This window comes from Dipodomys spectabilis, unplaced genomic scaffold (assembly GCF_019054845.1).
Source record: "Dipodomys spectabilis isolate Male_0828 unplaced genomic scaffold, ASM1905484v1 ptg000275l, whole genome shotgun sequence".
Taxonomy (NCBI): domain Eukaryota; kingdom Metazoa; phylum Chordata; class Mammalia; order Rodentia; family Heteromyidae; genus Dipodomys; species Dipodomys spectabilis.
In genome coordinates, this window is record NW_024870952.1 from 1,621,845 (window position 1) to 1,633,017 (window position 11,173).

Genomic DNA, 11,173 nt, shown 5'->3' on the forward strand with positions numbered 1-11,173 from the left:
ATCTCAGCTGCATATGTTTAGAAGTAGCTCTTAAACAAGGCTTACTTTGAATCCATTGGCTCCACAGATCTAACACAGTTGGATAAATAAGTACTTGAAAAAGCCGTCTCCTTTGGACTTAGCTATTAATACTTGAAAGTTTGATCAAATTCTAAGTGAAAAAGACTTAAAATAGTCATTGACAAAAAAATTGCAAATGTGAGCAATCAACTGTACAACATATTTTTTTCAACTATTCACAGAATTTTAGGGAAATAAGATTAATAGCATTTTTAGGAACAATAAGGTTTCCTTGTTACAAATAGGCACCTACGCATATAAGCCTGTATAAATATTTCATCATTAACTACTAAAATTTACAGGATGCTACATTCTTCAGCAGCTTGCATACCAAAATTACAACAATACAGAGATTAACATGGCACTTGTACAAGGATGATATGAAAATTTGTGAAGTATTCAAAATTTTTCATTCTTCAGATGCAAGAAATGAAAAACAGCTATTAAAAAGTTGATTACAAAATTACAAGTGTAACAATACACCTAATTCATATAATTAAAAGTTACTTTGACATCAGTGTATTAAATTTTCACCTTAGAAAGGCCTTTACATAGCATGACCTTTACACAACTTTTGAAATTAGACAACATTGTTGTTTTATCCCAAAGAAATATAATACTAAAAGGACCTAGGGGAAAAAAAAGGAATCTTAAACTGTTTCTGTATGGAATGCAATCTGAAAGGACACATTAATGAACCTATATGTTATAAAACAATGTAGAATTCAATGTATTATATCTAGGAGAGAATAAAATAGATTATGGACACTATACAAACATAGAATATAGAATATTTTAAAATATACTTTTTCAGACAAACACCAGAAATATCTTTAGTTTCTATACTACTCATTTCAACAGATAAGTTAAAATTATTTCCGATCAACAAAATCACAAACTCTGCATAAATCATTATAGATGTATACAAAAACTCTTGAATACATTTTGACATCAAAAGCAGACAATTCACTTTGAAGAACTCCACAGAATCTATGAATTGTTACTATAAGATATTGTTGTTATTTGGATTGTGAAAATATGTTGTATTGACAAAAAGGAATTAATGACATTTTTGAAATTTAAGAAAATTAACTGAATCATTAGGATTTAGGAGAACAATTTGTACAGCCTTCCACAACTTCAAAGAGGTAGTGATACATACTTATCCTTTTGGTAATATCAAATGCAGTTTCTTCCAAGTGGTTCTTCAGACCTGGTTTGACATATTGGTTCAACAGTTCCAGTGTATTTTTGCTATCTCAATTACCAGCAGCAAGATGCAAGGGGGTCAAAAAGCGTTTAGTTTGGGCATTGGTATCTGCATCATGAAGAAGAAAGAAGCCACTCTGGTATTATTACACGTATATGCACTGTGCAGGGGTGTCCAGCCATCTACAGTTCTTGCATGTGCCCCTTGAGCCACGAACTCACGGACAATGTCTAAGTGTCCACTGTAGGCTTCCCGATGAAGAGGGGTATACTCATCGTCATCCCTAGTATTCACATGAGTAGCCTTTTTGGAAAGTATTCTCTGCACTGTAGTAAGCTGGTTATTTTCAGCAGCCCAAAGAAGAAATTTGCTTGGATCCTTCTCCATTTTTTTTCTTGCAATTTTTATCATTCCTCACATTTTCATCTTGTTCCTCATCTTCATTAGAATTTCCTAACCAGATACATTGAGTGCCAGTGGAAATGAGGTGTCCATGTATTTCCCTAATAGTTCATGTTGGTTGAACTGGTCAGAAATATCTGGTGAATTCTCTGCGTATGTTTTTTCACCATGATTTATTTTCTTTTTCCATTTTTACTATTCGAAATTATTCTAACTGGAGATTAGGGAATAAATGGAGAGCAGAGGAAAGATGTTCCTCCATATTCAAAGGTACAGACTGAAAATGAGGACCAGTGGTGTCCTCATGTGCAACTTATTCTAGGAATGAGAAAATGTGAAATAATGCCTCCTATATAAATGATTTGGGAAATGGCAGTGCAGAAAGTGAAATGATGCAACCCAAAATATAAAACAATATAAATTAGGATAATTATGGAGCAATCATATTATCTATGAGAGCCATGAAAGACAGAGATGAGCTATCCACAAAATCCATGCCTCTGATCAATTTATAGAACAAGCAGAAATTTTTTTTTAAAAAAAGATGGAAATAGAATTTATGTATTTACTTGAAATTAGTAAATACCTTTTTAATAGCCTACATAAGAATCTAAATCCTTGATAGCACTAGTAACAGATCTGACTGAAATCAGTTGAATCACACTTTTCCTGTACAATGAAGGAATAGGTACAGGCTAGGAAAGCAGCTAGAAAAGGCAGGCTGATTGTATCTGTGAGAAAACTTTGTGGAAACTGGTATTGAGGATTACTTACTGGTGACCCACTTGCACTGGAAGCATGATTCTGACCTCTTGCTTGCTGATTCTGAACTATTGCTTTGATCATTATATTCTCCAAAAAGAAAAAGTCAGAATTGATAACAAAGGACTACTAATACAGTTTGACTTTTCATTAAGCATATTCAATCATCAAAATCACACGAAGACAATAGACAGGCCTATTTTTTTTAGATGAAAACAAGTGTCTTTAAAAAAACAAGGAATTTAAGTAGTCTTCCAAATGACTTCCATTTTACTTACTGCATTATACATTTTTCCTAATGTTGAGTAACAATAAATAATGGATCTATTAGAAAGCTCTTAAAGCTCGTCTGTTCAATACTGAGTTCTCTTACACTATATTATGGTATTTTTTTGTATGGTCTTAGGAAGAAATTTACTTTACTAACTTGAATTTGTGACAGGACAATATCATGACTGTACATCTTTCTTCTATACTCTCAGTTTTACATTATTATCTAAATATGTGCATTAAAAAAGTATAGAGGAAAAAGTAGAAGCCACACTGGTGGATCATGGCTTTAATCCTAGCTAATCAGAAAGAAGAAATCTGAGAATTGTGGTTTGAAACCAGACCAAGAAAAAAAAGTCCATTAGATCTTGATTTGAAAGTAACCAGCAAAAGCTAGAAATGGAGCTATGGAGCTAGAAATGGAGCTATGGTACAAGCAGTGAATGCTAGCCTTGAGAAAACTAAAACAAAAAATTGGCAAATTCTGAGACAGAGCCAGGCCCTGACTTCAAGCTCTAGTATTAGCATCAAACTAATTAATTAATTAATCAATTAAAAATAAATTAAGTGGTCACATGTGGAGAAAATGCTCAGGGATATCACCCAGGCTCTTATTTCAAAAACTACAATCTACCGAAAAAATCTATTTAAATAATACCTGTGTAAATAGAGTATTTTCATCACCCAAATGCACATCCATGCTCAGTTATTTTTGCAAGGTAACTCTGTTATGTCTGGAGTACCACATAACATTATCACTTAAGTAGAAAGCATTGAAACATGGGTTCACTGTATCTCTCTAATGGATTTTTCTCCCCACAAATACTCAAATCTTACAATTATTCCAATTCTTTGAAGTCATAGCTTTTTTCTTTAACATCCGTAATATTAAAGTTTGAATTTAGTGTCTTGTGTCTCCTAAATGGGTGTTCTTACCAGTTTGTCATGCCCCCAGCCCTAAATTATCCAGATTAATTTTCAGATAGAATCTGGCTTCCTACTTGTGTATGATCATGGGCTCAGTCCACTTGATGTTATTCTTCCTGGAATTTAGATTAACAGGTGTCTGGCATGGTGTACAGATCTTTATGTCCAGTCTGGGCTTTAACCACTATCCTCACAACAGTAGACTCCCATATAGTCAGGTTTCTTTCTCATAAGCTTACCATAGCTGATTTTTTAAATAAATCTTTGCATTTCCTGCAGGTTCTTGAGTACTGAATTAATTTGTGTTTTCTTTGGGTTCGTTTGTTTCATTTGAATATATGTATTCAGTGGTTCCTCATTTTTCATTTGGTTTCTTTCACTCAAGCTCTTACCTAAAGTGCTGAGAAACCAATTCTTCTTTCTCAAGATAGTCAAGCTGAACTTTATTTATTCCAAACCAATTTCAGTAATATTTAAACATCTTCATATCTAGGAATGGTACACAAATGCTTATCACTGAGAAGGGTCTTTTTATTTTCACAGCATCTTTGGCATTCACAGACTTATCATGAATTATACAAATATAATAAAACTCAGATGCTTGCCAGGAGGAGAAAAACCTATTACTAATTGTTTGACAGAGGCTTCCCTTCCCGTGAATGAAATACGCTGCTTGATGCAGGATTTCACAGAATCATATTGCTAGGGAGAGCCTAAAAAATCAGGTAACACTACAGAGTTGAGGGAGATTACTTGACCTCCTGAATAATTTACTTTTATGTCAAATAAAAGCAGGCTTCCAAAAAGAGAGTAGACTTTAGAGAAACATGATGAGTTGTATGTAAATAGGTGCTTAGCTGACTTTGTTGATTGGTGAACTAATACAGGGAAATAAAGTACAGCACGGTAAAAAAATAAAGAACTCTGCATTGAAATAATCATTTCTGTGTGTGTGTGCATGCACATATGTGCGTGTACACACACACGCATGTGCATTGCTCATGCATGCATTATTCATTGCTGAGGCTTGAGAGTGCCTAGACTCTATCCCAAAGCTTCTGGTCAAGGAGAGTGGTCTACCACTTAAGCCACTACTCCACTTATGGTTTTTTGGAGATAATCACATGTATTGTCATGATTGGACTGGCTTTGAACAGTGGTCTTCAGATCTCAGCCTCCCGAGTAGCTAGCTAAGCTGATTCAGTCTCTGAGTAGCTTGTTAAAATGCTGCCTGTACTCTATGCTTCACTGCTGTTTTATACTTTTCCTGAGGTAATCACAAGTCTAAGTCATATATGTCTAATTGTTTAAAAATATTTACTGCTTGGCACCAGCGCTCCCAACTGTACTCTTAACTACTTAGGAGACTTGACAACAGAACCCAGGCCACATTTTAGTGGACTTCCTTAATCTATAACTGGGTGCATTGGATCATTTCCACCATCTTGCACTATCTAGAGACTAAAATTGGAAGGACTGCAGGATCAAGGCCAGCCATGGTAGATAGTGCAACTCTGATGCCTTTGATGATGGGAAGGCTAAAAGGACAGATCAGGTGCATGTTCTTGTGGAAAGGGAACCTCTACCCTAAAATTAACAACTGATATGATGCCTGCCTAGCAAGAACAATACACCAAGTTGAAATCCCCACCAAAATAAGTATATACCTTAACATCCAAAAACATATAGCATCTGTTCTTTGCTCTAATATAATTTTTATCTGATTATCATATGATATGGCAGAATAGTTTCTTCGTTAAACTTATGATATATTTAAAAGGACCTAGAAAATTCTTCCTCTCTTCTTAAGTGCAAACGAATGGCAAATTGCCTCATTTGTTACATATTTGACTACCACTAAAAATTCTTCTAATGATTATTATAGTAATATATACTGATTTATTACTTTACTGTGTAACAGTTTTTAAACTTTTTGCTTCTCTGTTGAAGTTTAAGTATTTAAATTGTATCATCAAAATATATTCCTTGTGTACTTGGGGCAGTTCTTTACTAAGTTTTTAACCAATGGGTTCTAAGAATTTTTGTTATTGTTAAAATATTGTACAGAGGGGTTACAATTACATGGGCAAGACAATGAGTACATTTCTTATCAAGCATTGTTGCCTCCTCCTTTGTTTCCACTTCCCATCCGTCCCCATCCCCTCCTCTACCCCCCAACCCAATCCTCCGCCCCTCCACAGCCAAAGTTGTAAAGTTTGTTTTTCGACATAACCTCTTGTACATCTCATTGTTGCAATGGGCCCACCTGTATCCCTATTTAAATTATTTGTTTTTTCCCTTCCCCTCCAAAAATTATACCAACAGCAAATACAGTGAAAGCAAGGGTTATACCGTGGGGGAGGGACATATAAAACAACAAAGAAATAATGTCATAAATATGTTGGAAATAATCACATGAAAGAAAAAAATTTGAATACTTATCTTGAGGTTCATTTCATCTAACATGAACTTATCTGACCTTTCCTAATTGACTCAGACAAATACTAGTTATTGCAAATAAGGGAAAATATGGAACCTATGTTTCTTTGGGCCTGGCTTAATTAAGTCAATATAATTCTTTCAAGTGTTTCCATTTCCTAAAAAATGGGGCAATGTCATTTTTTCTGATGGAGGAAGAGCATTCCATCTACGAATTCTTAATTGGTATATTCTTTGGTTTATTTTTAATTTCAATTTAATTTTATTGTAAAGGTAATTTACTTAGGGGTTTCATTTTCATAAGTAAGATAATGAGTACATTCCTTATTGAAGGAACATTGTTATCTCCTCCAATTTTTTTGTACACTCATACAACTACTGATGCTTTTGCAATAGCTATTGATCAATGGGTACTTTTTCTTTCTTTGTTCATGCATTTTTATTATAAAATTGATATACAGAAGGTTTACATTTACTTGTCACCTAAAGAGTACACTTCATTTTATTTTCTAAATTTCAAATTTTGAACTTAATTACTTATTTTCTTTTGTTTCATTAGGGTAATTCTTTTTTCAGAGCTGTAGGATTAGTTAATTTAATTGCATGATTTTCACACATGTAAATTAATCAGACACATATATTTTGCTTTTAAAATATTTAACATGTGAATAGATAAAATTATTTTCTTAATTTTATATGGTTGGTGAATTTAAATAAATTTATTTTCTTATAGTTCTAAACATATTTTTCCAGGTAACAAATGCTAGCTGTATTTTCAAGAAACACATACTTTATTAAGAAAGGCTTCATTATCTGGTCACTTTTTGAAAATTTACTTTCTTGTACTTGAATTAAAAAAGTTTGAGCTGGGCATGGTGATTTGTGGCTTCATTTTCTAGCTATAGGAGGAACTGCAAATAGGTTTGTAATTCAGGAGAGCCTGGGAAACTATGAGACCTTATTCTAAAAATATCCATAGTGAAATGATTAGAGATATAGCCATCAATAGCAAGATATGGAGCACGCACCTGGATATCATATTCTAAATCTTGAGTTAAAACACCAGTAACCTCAATCTTTTGTCAAAATAAAACGATACATGTTTCAAAATGTTTATTACTTAAAACATGTTTGCAAAGGTTCTCATGTGTTCTATTTCTTAATTTTCAATTTACTTATTCTATAAGAATCCAAGTATATTGTCTTTTATTTCTCCTAAACTTTTAAATAGTATGAGCAATATTATTATTTCATATATTTAACCTTCTTTTAGTATTTGTGATAAATTCCTCGGTTTAATATAATAATATCAATATTCTAAATGTGTGTACGTGGTGTGTGTGTATGTGTGTGTGTGTGTGTGTGTGTTTGTGGTTGTGTGTGTGTGTATGTGTGTGTGCTTTGTGTGTACTTTGTAATGATGGGGGGGTCAGATCCATGGTTTCACATATGCTAGGCCAAGGTTTTTGCACTGCACTATACTGTCTAGTTGTAATGTAGTGTTTTAAATTATGACTTTTAAATTTTCATTACTAGTGATTTTTCAAAATTATATATGATAAAATGTGATCCATATTCTATCCACGTTAGCAAATTTTACTGTTATTTACAATATTTCTACTGCCTTTCCACTTTCAAACCCTTGTGTTTGTTATTGATAAAGGTTTTACTTTGCTTCTTTTCTCTCTTCATTTTGCCATTAGACTTACTTATTCTTTCTCTTAATTCTTTGGAAAATAATTATCATATTCCTATTACAATTTCTTTACATTGTAAGAGGTCTATACAATGCTTTATTTTTATTTTATTTTTCCAATCTTCTCTGACTCTCAGCCCACACTATTAGGTGGATTAAAAAGAAACTTGTTTCAGGACAGTTGATTATTTTCCTGCTTCTCTTCTCTGTCGTCTTTCTGTCTTTTGAAACAAAATACTAATGGCATACAGCTCCTATATGGTCCATCATTCTGTCCCCTCTCACTGTCCTCTGTAGTACAGCTCTCAAGTCGTTATCATTCAGGTATATTATGCTGTAGTGTTATCTAAATTTTAACTCATTCCTAAATTAATTTTAGTGGCTTCAAGCATTCTCTAACGACATTTTTCTATATATAATCTCTGGGGCCTTGTGTTTTCACAAGGTGCAAAATATGAGTGACTATCAAACATCTAGATAACTGTGTTATTGGATATTGGTCCACCTGCTCAATAAACTCACATGTAAGTTCAAGGAATACAGATCATTCTGAACAATCTTGTAAAATGGTGTAGCTTGAGACCTCATACTAGATTTGAATCTTATTACCATGTTTAGTAGTGAGGACAAAATAGCTCTACTATAAGAACAGACACCCAGAAGAATGTAACAGATTTATTAAAAATAAATTCTTAGTTTTATGGTCAAAAGATTTTTAAAAGGATGCCATGCACTTTATAAAATAAAAATAGAATTTTAAATAGGTGTATTGGCACTATTGCTTCTCTACATTTAAAGAATGATCTTGGACTACTACCTTAAACATTATACAAAAATTTAAAATAAAAAATGATTATCAAACTAAATGTGAGATATAAAAACTGATAATATGTAAATGTAAAAATTCATGGCATTGGATCAATAGAGGTTTCTAAACATTTGAAATGGAAAACATTAGTGGCTAAAGAAAAGCAAGAATAAATGGGTTAATATCAACTGATGACCTTTCATAATTCTATGAAAAAAGTGAAAACATATCCAACGGATAGAGGGCACATATTTGTTAATGCTACAATGTTAATTCGACATTGATCTTGAGTCTTAACTACTTTTATATCTTCTAATTACATATAAATTTTTTCCTGAACAGGTTATTTCTTTAAAGAACATATGTAAATTAATGGTCAATAAGAAGAGCAAATGAATTAAACTCCTCTTTAGTATCTAAGAAAAAATAAAAATAAAACTCATTTCTATGACCATAATATAAAAAGATGACAGAAAATATAGTAATGCATTTGCGGAGAAATTGATATAATCTAGATAGCAGAATGATTTGTATAATACTGCAATCAATATTGCAAGCAAGTTTTCAAGTCTTCTAAAGGTCAAAGAGAATTGTATATGATCCAGCCATTACACTTCTATGTATTAGTAAAGAGAAGTAAAAAACTTATTTGGACAGGGAATATAGTTCTTTGACAGTGCACTTGAATAGTATGTGTGAGAATCTGGAAATAATGCCCAAAACAAATTTTGAAAAGACACACTATAAAGAATATATGGAGGACAAATTCCTGTAACTTAATTTTGTATCTATTTTAATGTCTGTTCTAAAATTTACAGCATTTGTTTTTTTATTTTATTTTATTTTATTTTTATTTTTGTGAACATACTGTACAGAGGGGTTACAATTACATGGGCAAGATAATGAGTACATTTCCTATCAAGCATTGTAGCATCCTCCTGTTTTTACCCTTCACATCCCTTCCCAGCCTCCCCCACCCCCCACCCAATCCTTCCCCCCTCACCAAAGTTGTAAAGTTCGTTTTCGACTTGACAGCTTGTACTTCTCATTGCTGCAACGGGTCCACCTGTATCCTTATTTAAACGACTCGTTTTTCCCCTTCCCCTCCACAAATTATACCGACATCAAATACAGTGAAAGCAGGGGTTATACTGTGGGGGAGGGACATACAAAGCAACAATCTTATAAATGCGTTACAAACAAATGCATGAAAAAAAGATTTAATACATATCTTAGGGTTCAATAAAATTATAGCATTTCTATTTGAAGAAATGCAAGTTTGTGAAAATTAGGCTTGGAAAACCTCTGATTGTACCATTCACTTCCAAAGCACTAAAATGTATACAATAAAAGGAGATAAATATATTACATGTGAATTTCATGTCAGCAAAAAAATATATATATATATATATATATATATATATATAGTTAAAAATAATTCACACAAATTGCAGAATACCTAAAAAGATGTTTTCGTTGTTGGCTAAAAATTCTTTGTAAATTACAGTTTTAAAACTAAGATGTGATTCTGTTTATTTTGTTTATTTTGGTATTTTTTTTAGTTTATACAGAGATAACCCAATCAAAAAGTGTATGTGATGACTGGAATATCTAGGAATTATGCATCACTTATAAGTAATTGATAACATTTTCTGGAAGAAACTTTTAGCAAATGACAGAAGACTTAAGTCTATGCATGTACGTTTTACGAAAGCCATGTTACTTGCTCAATCCAATTGCTTTCCTCTTCTTTGCTAGAAAAAAGTATTCTCAAGATAAGAGCCAATAGCAGTGAAAAGAAACAAAATACACAATCATCTTGATTTATTTGTGAAAATAACAAACGAAATAAAACAATTCCAATTAAGGAACTCCAATATTAGTATCTATGAAGATGTTCCTGAATGCCAATATCCATTGAATTTTTGGAATTTTAATTTCTACTAACATATGAAAACTCGAACAAGAAAACAAATATAGTCTTAGAGCAAAACAGCCTTGGAATAATTTTCTTAATTGTTTTGAAATTACAAAAGAATTGATACCAATAAAATGATCCTTTCCTATGGAAATATTTTAAAATGTTTATCTCTTATTATAATTCAAATAACAAACAAGAGAAATTTTATATAATCATTGCAAATATCATTTTATTACTATCATAAAATAGAATAAATGACAAGACCCAATATATTATCATTATTATTAATTCCTAAACATTACCTAAATATCTTAAGCAATCTAAATAGTCATGTCTATAACATAGAGGTAAATATTCTATACTTTTTTTTTAAATAGAAGATTTTTTTATTGTGAAAATACTGTACAGAGTGGTTACAATTAAATAGGGATGCAGGTGGACCCATTGCAACAATGAGATATACAAGTCGTTATGTCGAAAACGAACTTTATTCTATAATTGTTACTTAACATTTTGCAGGGGCATATATTCATGTTTCTTTTTTTTTTATTGTGAAAATACCGTACAGAGGGGTTAAAATTACATGGGCGAGATAATGAGTACACTTCTTAACAAGCAATGTTGCCTCCTCCTTTGTTTCCCCTTCCCATCCCTTTCCATACAACCCCCCGCCCCCCA

The 11,173-nt window shown here is 32.3% G+C and overlaps 1 non-coding gene across 1 annotated transcript; it reads left to right on the plus strand.

Annotated features, from left to right (window-relative positions):
* The first annotated feature begins 363 nt into the window (after positions 1-363).
* Positions 364-470, plus strand: LOC122126347. Its single transcript, XR_006150901.1, has one exon. It is a non-coding gene; the product is annotated as a U6 spliceosomal RNA (small nuclear RNA).
* The last annotated feature ends 10,703 nt before the right edge of the window (positions 471-11,173 follow it).